This window comes from Symphalangus syndactylus, chromosome X (genome assembly GCF_028878055.3).
Source record: "Symphalangus syndactylus isolate Jambi chromosome X, NHGRI_mSymSyn1-v2.1_pri, whole genome shotgun sequence".
Taxonomy (NCBI): Eukaryota; Metazoa; Chordata; class Mammalia; order Primates; family Hylobatidae; genus Symphalangus; species Symphalangus syndactylus.
This window is the reverse complement of record NC_072447.2, coordinates 17,321,670-17,337,595: the sequence shown is the minus strand read 5'-3', so window position 1 is coordinate 17,337,595 and position 15,926 is coordinate 17,321,670.

The window sequence follows — 15,926 nt, the reverse complement described above, 5'->3', positions numbered from 1 at the left end:
CAGCCATAAAAGGGAATGAAATAATGTCTTCTGCAGCAACTTGGATGGAGCTGGAGGCCATTATTCTAAGTGAAGTAACTCAAAAATGGAAAACCAAACATTGTATGTTCTCACTTACGGGTGGGAGCTAAGCTATGAGGATGCAAAGGCATAAGAATGATATAATGGACTTTGGGGACTCAGGGAAGTGGGAAGGCTGGGAGTGGGGTGAGGGATAAAAGACTACCTACTGGGCACAGTGTACACTGCTTGGGTGGTGAGTGCACCAAAATCTCAGAAATCACCACTAATGAACTCAACATGTAACCAAAAAACCACCTGTACTCCCCACGACTATTAAAATAAAAATAAAAAGTATTTAAAAAATATTTTTGCACATTTTGAGTACCAAGCACTAATTTATTTATTTATTTTTGTAGTAGTTTATTTTACTTATTATTCATTTTATTTCCATAGGTTTTTGGGGAACAAGTGGTGTTTGGTTACATGAATAAGTTCTTTCATGGTGATTTCTGAGATTTTGGTACATGTTTATAATAGCACAATTCACAATTGCAAAAATATGAAACCAACCCAAATGTCCATCAATCAATCAGTGAATAAATAAATTGTGGTATATATATATATATATATATATATGTATATATATATATATATATATATATATATATATACACACCATGGAATACTACTCAGCCATAAAAAGAAATGAAAGAATGGCATTCGCTGCAACCTGGATGGAATTGGAGATCATTATTCCGAGTGAAGTAACTCAGGAATAGAAAACCAAACATCGTAAGTTCTCAGTCATAAGTGGGAGCTAAGCAATGAGGATGCAAATGCGTAAGAATGATACAGTGAACTTTGGGGACTTGAGGGAAAGGGTGGGAGGGGGTGAGGGATGAAAGATCACAAATTGGGTACAGTGTATACTGCTTGGGTGATGGATGCACCAAACACTAATTTTAAAACAAATGGCACATACCGGTAGAAAGTTTTAGTTTTGCAAGACGAAAACAAGTTTTGAAGATGGATAGTGACGGTTGCACAATAATGCGAATGTATTTAACACTACTTCAGGGTACACTTAAAAATGGTGAAGGTGATAACTTTCGTGTTAGATGTATTTTGACCCAATTTTTAAAACATACAGTACCAAAAAAATGATTATTTCCTCCTCTCAGGGTAATGGTAGACATACGTCAATGCATACATTTTACTCTAAAGTCGCTTGCAAGATGGCTTGCTAAATGATTTCAAGTCCCTCCTGCTGGTTCAACGAGAAGCAAAGAAAATAACCACGTGCCTATATCAGAGTAGAGGAGATGCAGACTGTAGCTGATTGATATCACAGGCCATGCCAAGGAGAAGGCCACACCTAGACCTCATTTACCCATTTACCTGTCACCATGGATGTTCTATTAAAGAGACCTTAGCAGAAATCCATTCTTTTTTTTTTTTTTTGAGATGGAGTCTCGCTCTGTTGCCCAGGCTGGAGTGCAGTGGCGCTATCTTGGCTCACTGCAAGCTCCGCCTCCCAGGTTCACACCATTCTCCTGCCTCATCCTCCCAAGTAGCTGGGACTACAGGCGCCTGCCACCACGCCTGGCTAATTTTTTGTCTTTTTAGTAGAGACGAGGTTTCACCGTGTTAGCCAGGATGGTCTTGATCTCCTGACCTCGTGATCCACCCGCCTCAGCCTCCCAAAGTGCTGGGATTACAGGCGTGAGCCACAGTGCCTGGCCAGAAATCCATTCTTAAAAACTATGTTCATTTCTTTTTACCTAGCAGTTTAAGTCAAAGGAACACGCTTTCTCAAAGGGAAGGCTTTAAGATATGTGACCCCAGTCAAGCAAGTCTTGGATATATTACTAACAATTGCATCGGCCAATGTGGATGGAGCCCTCTGAATGTAGATGGGAGTCTTGGGAGTTTGAGGTCTAAGTATTTTTATTTAATCTGCACCATCAGTATTGGTAACGGTCCATTGTTATCTCTGTTTTACAGCCTAGGTGTCTGGTACTAGCCACTGGTCACCCAGTTAGAAAATGTGCATTCAGGATTCAAACCCAATTAGCTTGCCACAAGTGCCTAAAAACTCTTGCCAGCTTCCTGGTCTCTGCACAGGTGAAAAACAGCCATTTCTTGGTGTCTTCACAGGATGCATTATCACACTCTTCTTCCTCATATATTAGATGATTTCACACATGTGCAACCTGGAGTTAAGTATTTTTGAGCCCTTCTTATGTATTTCTGTCTTTATCACATTACATTTAAATCAATCCAATACATATGTATTGACTTAAAACACATCACTGTGCATGTCAAGGCTATAGACCTGTAGACAACACTGTTACTGCCTGCACGGACTACACTTTGTGGAGGGAAATGAAGCTACTGCAGACAAAGATACACAGGTAATGGAAACAAAGGGAGTTTGGGGAGTTGTCTTCCTTCATCGGGGCTGCTATAACAAAACACCATAGACTCGAGGCTTCTCAACAACAGGCATTTATGTCTCACAGTTCTGGGAGCTGGAAGTCCAAGATCAAAGCGTGTCAGATGCAATAATCTGGTGATAACCTGCTTCCTGATTCATAGACGGTGCTTTCTTGCTGTGTCCTCACACGGTGGAAGGGGCAAGGGAGCTCTCTGGGGTCCCTTTTATAAGGGCACTGATCCCATTCATGAGGCTACACCCTCACGACCTCATTATCTCTCAAAGGCTCCACCTCCCAACACCATCACCTTGGGTGTTAAGATTTTCACACAGAAATTTTGGAGGAACACAAACATTCACACCATAGCAGAAGAACAACACAAAAAATTAATGAGTCTGGGTGCAGTGGCTCACACCTGTAATCCCAGCACTTTGGGAGGCTGAAGTGGGCAGATCGCTTGAGGTCAGGAGTTCAAGACCAGCCTCATTAACATGGTGAAACCCCATCTCTACTAAAAATACAAAACTTAGCTGGGCGTGGTGGCACGTGCCTGTGGTCTCAGCTACTCAGGAGGCTGAGCAGGAGAATCACTTGAGCCCGGGAGGCGGAGGTTACAATGAGCCAAGATCCAGCCACTACACTCCAGCCTGAGCAACAAAGCGAGACACCAAAAACAAACAAACAAACAAAAAAGGCTGGGCACGGTGGCTCACACCTGTAATCCCAGCACTTTGGGAGGCCAAGGCGGTTGGATCATGAGGTCAGGAGATTGAGACCATCCTGGCCAACATGGTGAAACCCCATTTATACTAAAAATACAAAAATTAGCCGGGCGTGGTGGCGCACACCTCTAGTCCCAGCTACTCAGGAGGCTGAGGCAGGAAAATCACTTGAATCCGGGAGATGGAGATTGCAGTCAGCTGAGATCTTGCCACTGCACTCCAGCCTAGGCGACAGAGTGAGACTCTGTCTCAAAAAGAAAAAAAAAAAGTGAATAAATCATATAGAAAGAAAAAGGAGAGGAGGTGTTAATTCAGTTAAAGGAACTTGGTGAGGTTTCAGGAACAAAATGACTTTTGAGCTGGGACTTCCAATGTGTGGGCATTCAGCATATAGAGATGGGGCCAGGGAGGAAAATGAGAGTGAGGTCAGAGAGGATGGGAGGAGATAAGAAAAGCAAAAGGATAGAACCAAAAGGAAAAGCAGAATTGAGTCTAGGGGAGAAGGGAGCTGGAAAAGCAGAGACCATTGACCTCTCTATAACTTTGTTAATGAATCTTTGTGTTTGTCTGGCCTGGGATCAAGTTCCAGAGCAACCACTTTCAAGCTTGGGCAACTTTCTCAATTCGTCTTAAGTCTCATCTTTTATTTATTTTTGTTGTTTGTTTTTACAGTTGTTTGCGCAAAAATAGCAACTATTCAGAGTAGTGTGCATGAAGTAAACTCAAAAAAAGCCATGCTTTAAAAAAAAATGCTCATTAGAAAATAAACAAATACAACAAAAATTTGAAGGCATGGAGTTGACTAATGGTCTAGAGAGTTAGCCATGTGTAATTATAAAAGTTTACAGACCTGACATTTATGAATATTCTGTTTGTTTTCTAAGTATAGTTGATTTTCATTATTTATAAATTTTGTCTTTCTGAACTTGCCTGCTCACTAAAACTTCATAACCTCGAAATCAATACAGCACTTCTGCAGTCATTTGCAGACACACACACAAAGCTGGAAAAAATGTAAATTGCTCAAAGTGCACATTCCCAGCTACAGTGGAACAAGGCCATGCCCTACCTTCTTGTTTCAGCTCTCATACTTTAAACAAGTGGAATTATTGCGGTCCATTGAGTACCATGTGTTTTGCATGTTTGTGCTTTTTGTTGGTGATTTTGCTGTTTAAAATGGCCTGAAGAACAGAGCTGAAGTGCTTTCTGGGGTCCCTAGTACAAAAGGACTGCAATGTGCCTCACAGAGAAAGAGTCATGGTGCTGCTGGACATGAGTTCAGTGTGAAGGAGTCAACAATATCTACTCAGAAACATTTTCTTAAACAGAAACATGCATAAAACAAGATTATGTATTGACTAGTTGATGAGAATGTTGTGACCAGACATCATAGAAACCTAATCTTGTGTTTCCCCTAGGAGCAATAGTTTACAATTTGCTAATCCAGTGTTTATGGTGACTTTGTAGAACACAACTATCACAAATACAGAGAATTGAAGGTAATTTCAATTTTTATTTCTGCTGAATGGTTACCTCAATAAACCCAGGAGCCTGTTGGGTTTTCTCATTGCTGCATTGCTGATGACTGTTCCAATGCTGGGCTAATAACAGGCATTTGATTAACATTAGATTTATACATCAGGTGAGTAAGGAGCAGACTGGCTTCATTAATACCACATAGTCACCATGCAAAAGGTGTCACATTTATTAGGGAAGTGTGACACTGGCATGGAGAAATAAAATGAATAAAATTCCTGTAGTAAATCATGGCTAAACATAACGTAAAAACAGTCATTGTGGAACAGAAATTATAATTAGTTCTCCAACATCCAGCTCAATGACACTCTAGGAAGGCAATCACATTACTAATATTGATTTTGACCAATTGTCTGTTCCAGTCATTAAAATGAATGACAACCACAAAACCTAAAATATGCATACACCTCTTGTGTTATTTTTCTGTGGCTGTTGTAACAAATTGCTGCAATCTGGGTGGATTGTGGAATAAGCCCAAATGCCATCAATCAACAGGTTGGTAAAGAAACTATGATATATATGTATACACACACACACACACACCCACACATCATGGAATACTACTCAGCCATAAAAATGAATAAATTAATGGCATTTGCAGCAACCTAGGTGGGAATGGAGACTATTATTCTAAATGAAGTCACTCAGGAATGGAAAACCGAACATCAAATGTTCTCACTCATAAGTAGGAGCTAAGCTATGAAGATGCAAAGGCATAAGAATGATACAATGGACATTGGGAACTTGTTGGAAAGGGCAGGATGGGGGTGAGGGAAAAAAGATTACAAATTGGATTCAGTGGATTGCTCTGGTGATGGGTAAACCAAAATCTCACAAATCACCACTAAAGAATTTATGTAACCAGATAAGACCTGTTCCCCCAAAACCTATGGAAATGAAAAAAAAATTTTTTTAAAGATAGCAAGAATTTGTTCTCTCAAACTTCTGGAAGCCAGAAGCCCAAAATGAAGGTGTGAGCAGCAACACACCTTCTCTGGAAACTCAAAGAGTGAATCCATTCTTTGCTTCTTCTGGCTTCTGGTGCCTTTTGATGTTCTGTCTTGCAGCCACATCACTCCAACATCTACCTCCATGGTCACATCACCTCCTCTTCTTCTGTCTCTCTTGCCCTTTGTGCATATTTTATTTAAGCCACCCGGTTTATAGCATTTGGTTATAGCATTAGAGGTAGGTCTGCCCAAATAATCCAGGATGACATCCTCATCTCAAGACTTTTAGCTTAATTACATCTACAAAGACCCTAATGCTATAGAAGGTCACATTCATGGTGTCTTAGTTCAGGATCCTATAATAAAATGCCTTAAGCTGGGTGGCTTGAGCAACAAATGTTACTTCCCACAGTTCTGGAGCCTGGGAAGATGAAGATGCTGGCAGATCTGGTGTCTACTGAGGACCTCCTTCCTCCTTCCTGGTCTGCAGATGGTGCCATGACTTTGTACCTTCACATGGAGAAGAGAGGGAGCTCTGAGTCTCTTTCTCTTCTTACAAAGACACTAATCCCATCATGCAGGTGCCACCCTCATTATCTCATCTAAACCTACATACCTCCCAAAGGCCCCACCTACTAAGACCATCCCATTGGGGATTAGGGTTTCCACATATGGATTTGGGGAGGATGTGCTTTATTAGTTCATTCTTAAGCTGCTAATAAAGACACTCCTGATACTAGGTCATTTATAAAGTAAAAAGGTGAATTGACTCACAGTTCCACATGGCTGGTGAGGCCTCACAATCATGGCAGAAGGCAAGGAGGAGCAAAGCCATGTCTTTTCTTACATGGCAGCAGGCAAGAGGGCTTGTGCAGGGGAGCTCCCATTTATAAAGCCATCAGATCTCTTGGGACTTACAACTATGAGAACAGTATGAGGGAAACTGCCTCCATGATTCAATTATCTCCACCTGGCCCCACCCTTGACATGTGAGAATTATTACAATTCAAGGTGAGATTTGGGTGGGGACACTGCCCAACCATATCACACGCATTCCATGACTTAGACCAGGGATTGGAACATGTAGTCCGTAATTTAGGCCAGGGATAAAACACAGACTTTCATTCTGAAGGCCATGTAACTTTCTACACTTCTATACAGAGAACCATCAAATTAGAAGAAAGCAGCAAACGCCATTGTGATTTTACACAACAGTAGAGAGAACAGCCACATAAATGCAAAGTAAAACAAAGTAGATCTGAAATCTTCTGGTTGGCAACTTGGGAGTATTCAGTTGCAGTGACATACCAAATTCTTATCCTTGCATGTTCCCAGAATTGAGTTAAAATGATATTAACGCTACAAAAGCTCATATAATGACTGTTTGTGACAGCGAAAAAGAATATGCTAATGTAAAACTTTGCATTAAGTTGAAATGCTATGGAAAACACATGGGGAATTCTTCTTATCATCTGTGCTGCAGAATTGTGGCTGACAGACAGGGAACATAAATCACGACATTTTGTTCGAAGACAATAAATGCACCAACTCAACTGACACAACCTGAAGACAAGCCAAAATAACTCTAGAAGGAGAAAAAGGTAACATCTGAACATGTCCTCAGCTGAGGGAAGTACACTTGGAAAGGGCATATATTTAGCCGTTTCAAATGCTCTATTTCTGGGCAAAGCACATATTTAAATGTTTGGTTGACATGAATTAAAAGCAAATGCCCAATTTGGTACTCTATAAGGTAGCTTTCTGATGCCCTGAAGAATCTTATTTATATGACACCAAACTCATTCATTCATTGACCAATTCATTCACTTAACAGATGTTGACAATGTATTCATGGTATGCCAGTGCCATTCTGGGCACCGCTGAGAGGTGTGGATAAATAGGACATAGAACCTTCACATCCAAGGCAACTAAATCTAGATGTTGTGCTCCAGCAAAAGTGTAAGGTTCATTTTTCTTCTGTCTCCTAGGAAACGGATGAGGGCAGAATTATTACTAAGAAGGAACATTACAACCCCACCAAAGCTCATACATACACAAACACATCTGCTCACTGAACATAATACATCCAGTGAACAGTGTCCATATGAGTCAAAATTCTTCTCTCTTTCTTACCTTGGAAAAAGTTAAGACTCCTAATGTTAACTGGGCAAAGATTTGCTTCTTTCAAGCTCTGAAATTTAGATCCATGGTCATTGTTTGAATTGTGTTGTACTGTGAGCTCATAGCTGGTACTACCAATGTGTCAATCCTTAGCAAAAACTTTTATTAATAGCTATGCATGCGCTGCCTTAGCCTTCCAGTGGCCATAGGTGATTGACATTGGTAATAGGGGGATGCAAGTGATTTAAGTAGAGCTGGGGGCAATTGTTGCAGTTGCCATTGCTATTGCTGTGTGTGGTTTTAAGGCAAGGGCATTTGTTTGGGAAAAAAGTAGTGTTAATATAATTGAATTTGATACTTCTTGGTGAACTAGCCATGAATTAACAGGCTTTACACTGTAAGAAAATGAAAAGAAACATGAACAATAACACTCAAGCAGTTTAAGCATGTCTTACGAGAACATAAAAAGAGAGAGCCCAGTAAGAGTTAAGTTCTGTGGAATAGATAGAGCTCTAGACATGTGGGTTTTCTCCCAACCAAAAGTCAACAGTTCATCAAAGCACAGGGCAGCATGTAACTATTGGGAAGTACATGTATTCTGACATCAGTTAGGATGTGTCCATATGGTAGTGGGTGGCATAGTGGCCCCCAAAATATATGTCCACATCCTAACACCAGGTATAGGGGGATGGGACCTTATTTGGAAATAGGACTTTTGCAGCTGCAATTAAGTTAACAATCTATTGATGAGATTATTCTAGATTTAGAGGGGTCTCTTAAATCCATTGACAGGTGTTCCTGTAAGAGACAGAAGAGGAGACAGAGATACAGAAGAGAAGTCTGCATGGAGATGGAGGCAGGACTGGAGTGATGTGGCCACAAGCCCAGGGAAGCCTGAAGTCCCCCAGAAACTGGGAGAGGCAGGAAGGATTCTCCCCTAGAGCCTCCAAAGGGAGCACCACCCTGAGACACCTTGATTTCAGATTTCTGGTGCCCAGAAATGGCAGAGAATAAATTTCTGTTGTTTAAGACTCCCGGTCTGTGGCACTTTTGTTACAGCAGCCCCAGAAAACTCAAACACAACACTCTGTGTGTGTGCTCCTATAGTAGCTTCCATGTACCTCTCATGGGAGAGGAAGGGGATTATTCTTCCAACAAGATGGAGACTTGCGCACGTGCCTTGTAGACACAGAGGAAGCAAAAAGCACAGAACAGTACTCAGAGGCTTCGCAGACCCGTGGGAGACCCTCCTCAGTTGGTAAAACGCCACAGCAATACCTTACAATGGGCACAGAATTGTAACATAAGGAGCGATCTTCTTTTCTGAGGAGCCAAGGCTAAGAAAACTGATTCTCGCTGAAAAAGAAAGCATTTCCAATGCACACCAGACATAAATAATTCATGCAAACCAACATGAATTATTTTAGTACGTTGCTTTCATAAAGTAACTTCTTTGTCTTCATTATGTAACCCCGAAAACGTCTCAAAGACGACTCTCAGAGTTGTTAAAGCTGAAAAAGCTTAACTACGCATATAAACACTGTCATATGTCAAAGGCATTTTTCAGCTTACAAACACGCTCACTAGGGCTTTGTTCATGAGACACCAAAAACACGTTCAGTTGCACTTCACCCTGAAAACAGAATCTCTTATCCCTGAATCAGAAGGGACGTAGGCACATGAAGTCCCAGGGAGAGAAGAGGCATACATACCGTGCTGAGTTAACAAGATTTGGTACTTGTGTTTTTCACAGGAAAAGGAGGAACATGAAAGATAAGGATTTTGGCAGTCTCACTAATTTTTATATGGGACGTGGGATGGGAGATGAACTCTACCGGAGATGATTATAAATACCAGTTTGTCTTTGAAACCAGTTTTACGAATTCATGCAATGCCTTATTTCTTTCTTCTGGAGGAGTCTGTGGTCTCCTTTCATCCTCAGATTCTTGGTAGAAGGAAACTGCTCAGATGTCCTGAGCAAAATGATCAAATTCCAAAGCCCAGGGTTTAAGAAAGCAGACAGAAAGCCACAGAGAGGGGAAGTGGTTAAAGAGAGGGGAGATTCCAAAAAGACAGCCACTTAGCACAAACAATTCAAATTCCAGTGTCGTCGGTGCCAGAATCCTTTTCACTGTTGGTGATGGGATTTTGAGAAAAGCGTTTCAAATAGAAGAATTTGAGGTGTTTTAAAAATGGGTTTCAAAAGGAAGTGGAGGAGGCGTGAAAAGATTCCATTATCCAGTTAAGATCGTCAATTATCCTGCTGATCTATGTGCCGGTCTGGATACACACAGCCCTCAGGAACTTGGGCGCAAACAAAATCTACTGTGATGGTTAACACTGAGTGTCAACTGAAGTTGACTGAAGGATGCAAAGTACTGTTCCTGGGTGTGCCTGTGAGGGTGTTGCCAAAGGAGGTGAACATTTGAGTCAGTGGACTGGGAGAGGCAGACCCACCCTCAATCTGAGTGGGCACCATCTCATCAGCTGCCAGCACAGGTAGGATAAAGCAGGTAGGAGAAGATGGAAAAGCAGACTTGCTTAGTCTTCCGGCCTTCATCTTTCTCCTGTGCTAGATGCTTCCTGCCCTCGAACATCAGACTCCAAGTTCTTGGGCTTACACCAGTGGTTTGCCAGAGCCTCTCGGGCGTTCGGCCACAGACAGACAGCTGCACTGTTGGCTTCCCTACTTTTGAGGTTTTGGGACTCAGACTGGTTTCCTTGCTCCTCAGCTTGCAGAAGGCCTGTTGTGGGACTTCATTTTGTGATTGTGTGAGTCAATACTCCTTAATAAACTCCCTTTCATCTATACATCTATCCTATTAGTTCTGTCTCTGCAGCAAACCCTGACTAATCCATCTACACAGGGGTCATTTGGCCGCATCCAGGAAGAACTACCAGAGAAACCAGCCCAGGCTCAGTCAACTACAAGTCCCAGGACTGTGGAAGCCAGGGGTCTCCAGAGACAGAGCACCCCACATCTGAAAGGGCTGAGACACACAGCCCTTGGCCACTCTAGTATTCAGTGATTCCCATCGAGTATCCTGAAACTCTGATAAAACAATGTGTCTCTTCTCCTGAGTGAAACTGTTTATGGAGTTAATTTTACCAGCATCTGTTTATTTGGCTACATTGTGAATGTTAAACAGTTTTTAGAGGTTATCTGAATAGTTGGCACAGGTGAAATAAAATGAAATAAAATGTTGTGTTTCCCTCCTTGTGTGCTGGGTTAACTCTTTTGGGATATAACAGCTCTGATATGCCAGCTTTATAGATGATTGATACTGTGTGCTTGGGTCTTATTAGCAATTAATTACATCATTCATTCATTCATTCATTCATCAATTCACCCATTCAACAGACGCCTACCCAAAGGTCTTCACATGCCCAGCATTTTCCTGGTCACTGGTCACAACAACAGAGACCTTATGGATTTTACAGAGCAGTAAAAGAGAGATTCGTTTAAGAAAACCATCGAAAATTTGTACTTAAAATTTGTATAAGTTCATCAAAGGAAAATAATTGAGTTCTATGAAAAAGAAGCGCTTGGGGAGATTATTGAATAGGCAGGAGAAAGAAAGACCAGGGTGAAGGCGATGGTGGAATTGGCTTCTATTCTGGCTTGGAGGGTGCCCAAAGGACATGTCCTCTTAGCCTCACACCATTTACAGAATGTAGTGCAGCCTCTTTAATAGAGTTGCCTATTCTACCCTCCTGGAAAAGAATGCTTACCCCATTTGGCATAGCAAGTTGGACATCATCTATCCCGGACACTGCCATTTCAAAGGCGAAAGGAAGCAGGAACACTCTGAAGACCTCAACCTGAAGTGGAAGAGAATTCGGCCATTAAAGGGAAGGTCATACATTTCCCTCTGTAGGAAATGTACTCCCCAGAGATCTCCTTGGTTCTTTGCACCTTTTATTTTGAGACAGTGTTGCTCTGTCACCCAGGCTGGAGTGCAGTGGTGTGATCTCACCTCCCAGGTTCAAACAATTCTCCTGCCTCACCCTCCTGAGTAGCTGGGAATACAGGCATGCACCACCATGCCTGGCTAATTTTTGTATTTTTACTAGAGACAGGGTTTCACCATGTTGGCCAGGTTGGTCTCGAACTCCTGATCTCAACTGATCTTCTCCCATCAGCCTCCCAAAGTGCTGGGATTACAGGTGTGAGCCACCGCACCTGGACAGTTTTTTGCATCTTTGTTCAATTATCTCTGCAACTATCAACATATCGATCAATATGTATAAAAGCTCCAATCAATGTATAGATAGTCATAGAAAATAATGGAGGACATTTAATATAAGTGAAGTCATAGGAGATGCAGTTCTTTTACTGAGCAGGATATTTGCAAGATTCGTCCATATTGTAGCCTTGTGAGAACTGCATTTTTTTTTGTGGCTGTGATGTGCTTTGGATCTGTGTCCCCACCCAAATCTCATGTTGAATTGTAATCCTCAATGGGAGATGACTGGATCATGGGAGTGAATCTTTCATGAATGGTCTAACACTATCCCCCTTGGTACTGTGTAGTGAATGAGTTCTCACAAGATCTGGTTGTTTAAAAGTGTGTGGCACTACCCTGCTCTCTCTCTTGCTCCTGCCCCAGCCATGTAAGACGTTCAAGGGTTCCTGCTTCCCCTTCACCTTTTACGATGATTGAAATTTTCCTGGGGCCTCCCCAGAAGCCAAGCAGAAGCCATCATGCTTCCTGTGCAGCCTGCAGAACTGTGAGCCAATTCAACCTCTTTTCTTTATAAATTACCCAGTCTCAGATATTTCTTTATAGCAGTGGGAGAACGGCCTAATATAGGCTAAATAAGATTTCATTCTATAGATGGACCATCTTTTCTTAATTCAGTTCTCTGCTGATAGACATGTGGATGGTTTTCAGTTTTTGGCTATTGTAAATACAGCGGCTGTGTATTTGAGATGATGAAAAAGTCGGGAACTAGAGAGTGCTGATGCTTGGACAAATTTCTGGATGGACTTAATGCCATTTTAAAATGGTTCCAATAGTAAATTTGATGTTTATGTGTGTAAAAAAAAGGTGAGGAAATTGTAAACATTTGGGTTTCAGAAGGAGATAGTAAAAGACATAAGAATGAACAGACGGCGCGGTGGCTCACGCCTGTAATCCCAGCACTCTGGGAGGCCGAGGTGGGCAGATTGCCTAAGGCCAGGAGTTTGAGACCAGCCTGGCCAACATGGTGAAACCCCATCTCTACTAAAAATACAAAAATTAGCCAGGTGTGATGGCAGGTGCCTGTAATCCCAGCTACTCGGGAGGCTGAGGCAGGAGAATGGCATGAACCCGGGAGGCAGAGGTTGCAGTGAGCACACCACTGCACTCCAGCCTGGGCAACAGAGTGAGACTCTGTCTCAAAAAAAAAAAAAAAAAGAATGAACAGACAAAGAATTCCCTTGCATAATGTCAGTCTCGTCAATAACATGCTGGCCATTCTGAAAAAATAGAGAAAGAATAAATAGCTTGTAATAGCTTCCAGACAGCTAGTGCCCCAGTGCCCTATAACTCCTTCTGTCTGTCTCTGTTTCTCTCTCTCTCTCTCTCTCTCTGTCTCACATACACACTCACTGTTTCTGTCTTTTTCTCTCTTTTTTCTTTCCCTCTCTTTTTCTCTCTGTCTCTCACTGTTTCTTTCTCTCTGTTTTTCTTTCTTTCTCCCTTTCTATTTGTTTTCCTCATTCTTTCTCTCTGGCACTGACTCTGTCTCTCTCTCTTTTTCTCACACACATATGCCTTCTGACTTCTCTCTTTCTCTCTGTCTTTCTTTCTTTCTCTTGCTCTCCCTCTTTTTCTTTCTCTCTTTCTCAGTCTTTCTCTCTTTTGTCCTCAGTCTGTCTCTCTCTTTCTGTCTCTCTCTATCTTTCTCTCTGTCTCTCTTTCTCTTTCTCTGTCTCTCTTTCTCTTTCTCTTTCTCTCTTTCTTTCTCTCTCTCTGTCTTTCTCTGTCTCTGTCCTCTTCATCAGTTACATCATCCACAACATGGAGATGATTTGAAACTCCCATCTCAGCACACCCAGTCAACACCTTCCCACATAGAAACACATCCTAACTCTGAGCCTTCCCTTGATGTCCCACAGAGCTGCTCTGACCTGCCATTCATCTCATCAGTTTGATCGTCCCCCTACCCACCTCAGCTCCACCATGCTGGCCACCCAGGCTTCACTCTTCTGTCTTAGTGTGGGGACTCACTTTTCTGTGCTGCTCTTTGTTTCCGCCACCTCCAGTTTGAGGAGTCTCTGGTTTATTTTTTATTATGTAAATTTTTCATCCGACTTTAGAGCCTTAGTTAGTGCAAGCTCCTCCTAAAATGTCTCTTAATTTCCTTAAATCAGAATTCATCTCTCGCTCCTCTCCACTCCCATGGTGTCTGTTCGTGACCCCTATTACTGACCTTATAGACTTAATTCCTTATTTGTTGTATAAACACCATTTTTTCCAACTAGATTCTGAAATACTGAAAAATAGAAACACTTTTTTCTCTTCTTTGTGACCTCAGCTCTTACTATATTTTTTGAGGTTAGGTTTGAATATATGTATTTTTACATACATATATTCTGGCTTTCATGGTCTTTTTCTTGGGGGAGCAAAAAGAACAAGACAAAATTCAATTAGAAACGTGATTGAAAATGATATCGGCACTATTCACAATAGCAAAGAGTTGGAACCAACCCAAATGTCCAACAACGATAGACTGGATTAAGAAAATGTGGCACATATACACCATGGAATACTATGCAGCCATAAAAAATGATGAGTTCGTGTCCTTTGTAGGGACATGGATGAAACTGGAAAACATCATTCTCAGTAAACTATCGCAAGGACAAAAAACCAAACACCGCATGTTCTCACTCATAGGTGGGAATTGAACAATGAGAACTCATGGACACAGGAAGGGGAACATCACACTCCGGGGACTGTTGTGGGGTGGGGGGAGGGGGGAGGGACAGCATTAGGAGATACACCTAATGCTAAATGACGAGTTAATGGGTGCAGGAAATCAACATGGCACATGGATACATATGTAACAAATCTGCACATTGTGCACATGTACCCTAAAACCCTAAAGTATAATAAAAAAAAAAAAAAGAAAATGATATTTCATTGAAACTGGAACCAGAAATAAGCATGATTTCACTTCCATGAACAGCGAAAATGAAGCAACCTCTTAGCTGAATTCATCACACAGCAGAGAAGGGAAGCGTCGCCAGCCCTGCTGAGTCACACCCTGAGGAGACACAGCCATCCAGTCTTCCAGTGGGTGCCTCTGAGGGGCTGCTCAGCTCTCAGAAATCTGACAGGCCTATGTCCCTTTACTTGTCTTGAGTCACTGAAAGCATGTGAAGTTTGGATCAGACGTTGTGGAAGCAGATAAAACACTAGTGAACAGATCCAAACTTTAGCCTTTGGTAAAACCTAAACTCTGAAAATGTGTGGGTTTGTGATGAGCTGAACACTGTGTTGCTTCTTGGATTAAAATAATTATTTCATTTCATGCGTATTTTATTATTAGTCATGGGCTACATGAAAATTTGCCTCAAAATCAAAGACGGGACCAGAACCTAGGTCTATTACCCCATAATATTCCATAATGTTGAGATTTTGTTTATATGCACACCACACATATACATATATCAATATATGCACATATATGTACTATGTATACACACAGGCATATACACACACATAGGTACAATATACACACACACACATATATAAGTACTTTATACATACACATATACATATGCACACATATATGTACTGTATGCACACACACATATGTACTGATATATACACACGTGTACTATATTGCATATATACATATATGTACTATACACACATATGTACTTTATATGTAAACACATATATACACAAGTACTTTATATATACCCATATATACACATATAGTGTAGTCTATATAAGCACACACACTTACGTACACATATATGTACTTTATATACACACATATGTACTAATATATACATACATATGCTATATACACATATACAGACACATATATAGTGTTATATATGACATATCTATAGTTATACTGTGCATATAGTGCATATGTATGTATATATATAAAGTAATATATATGGGCTTATGTGTGTGTTTGCATATGTCTATGTG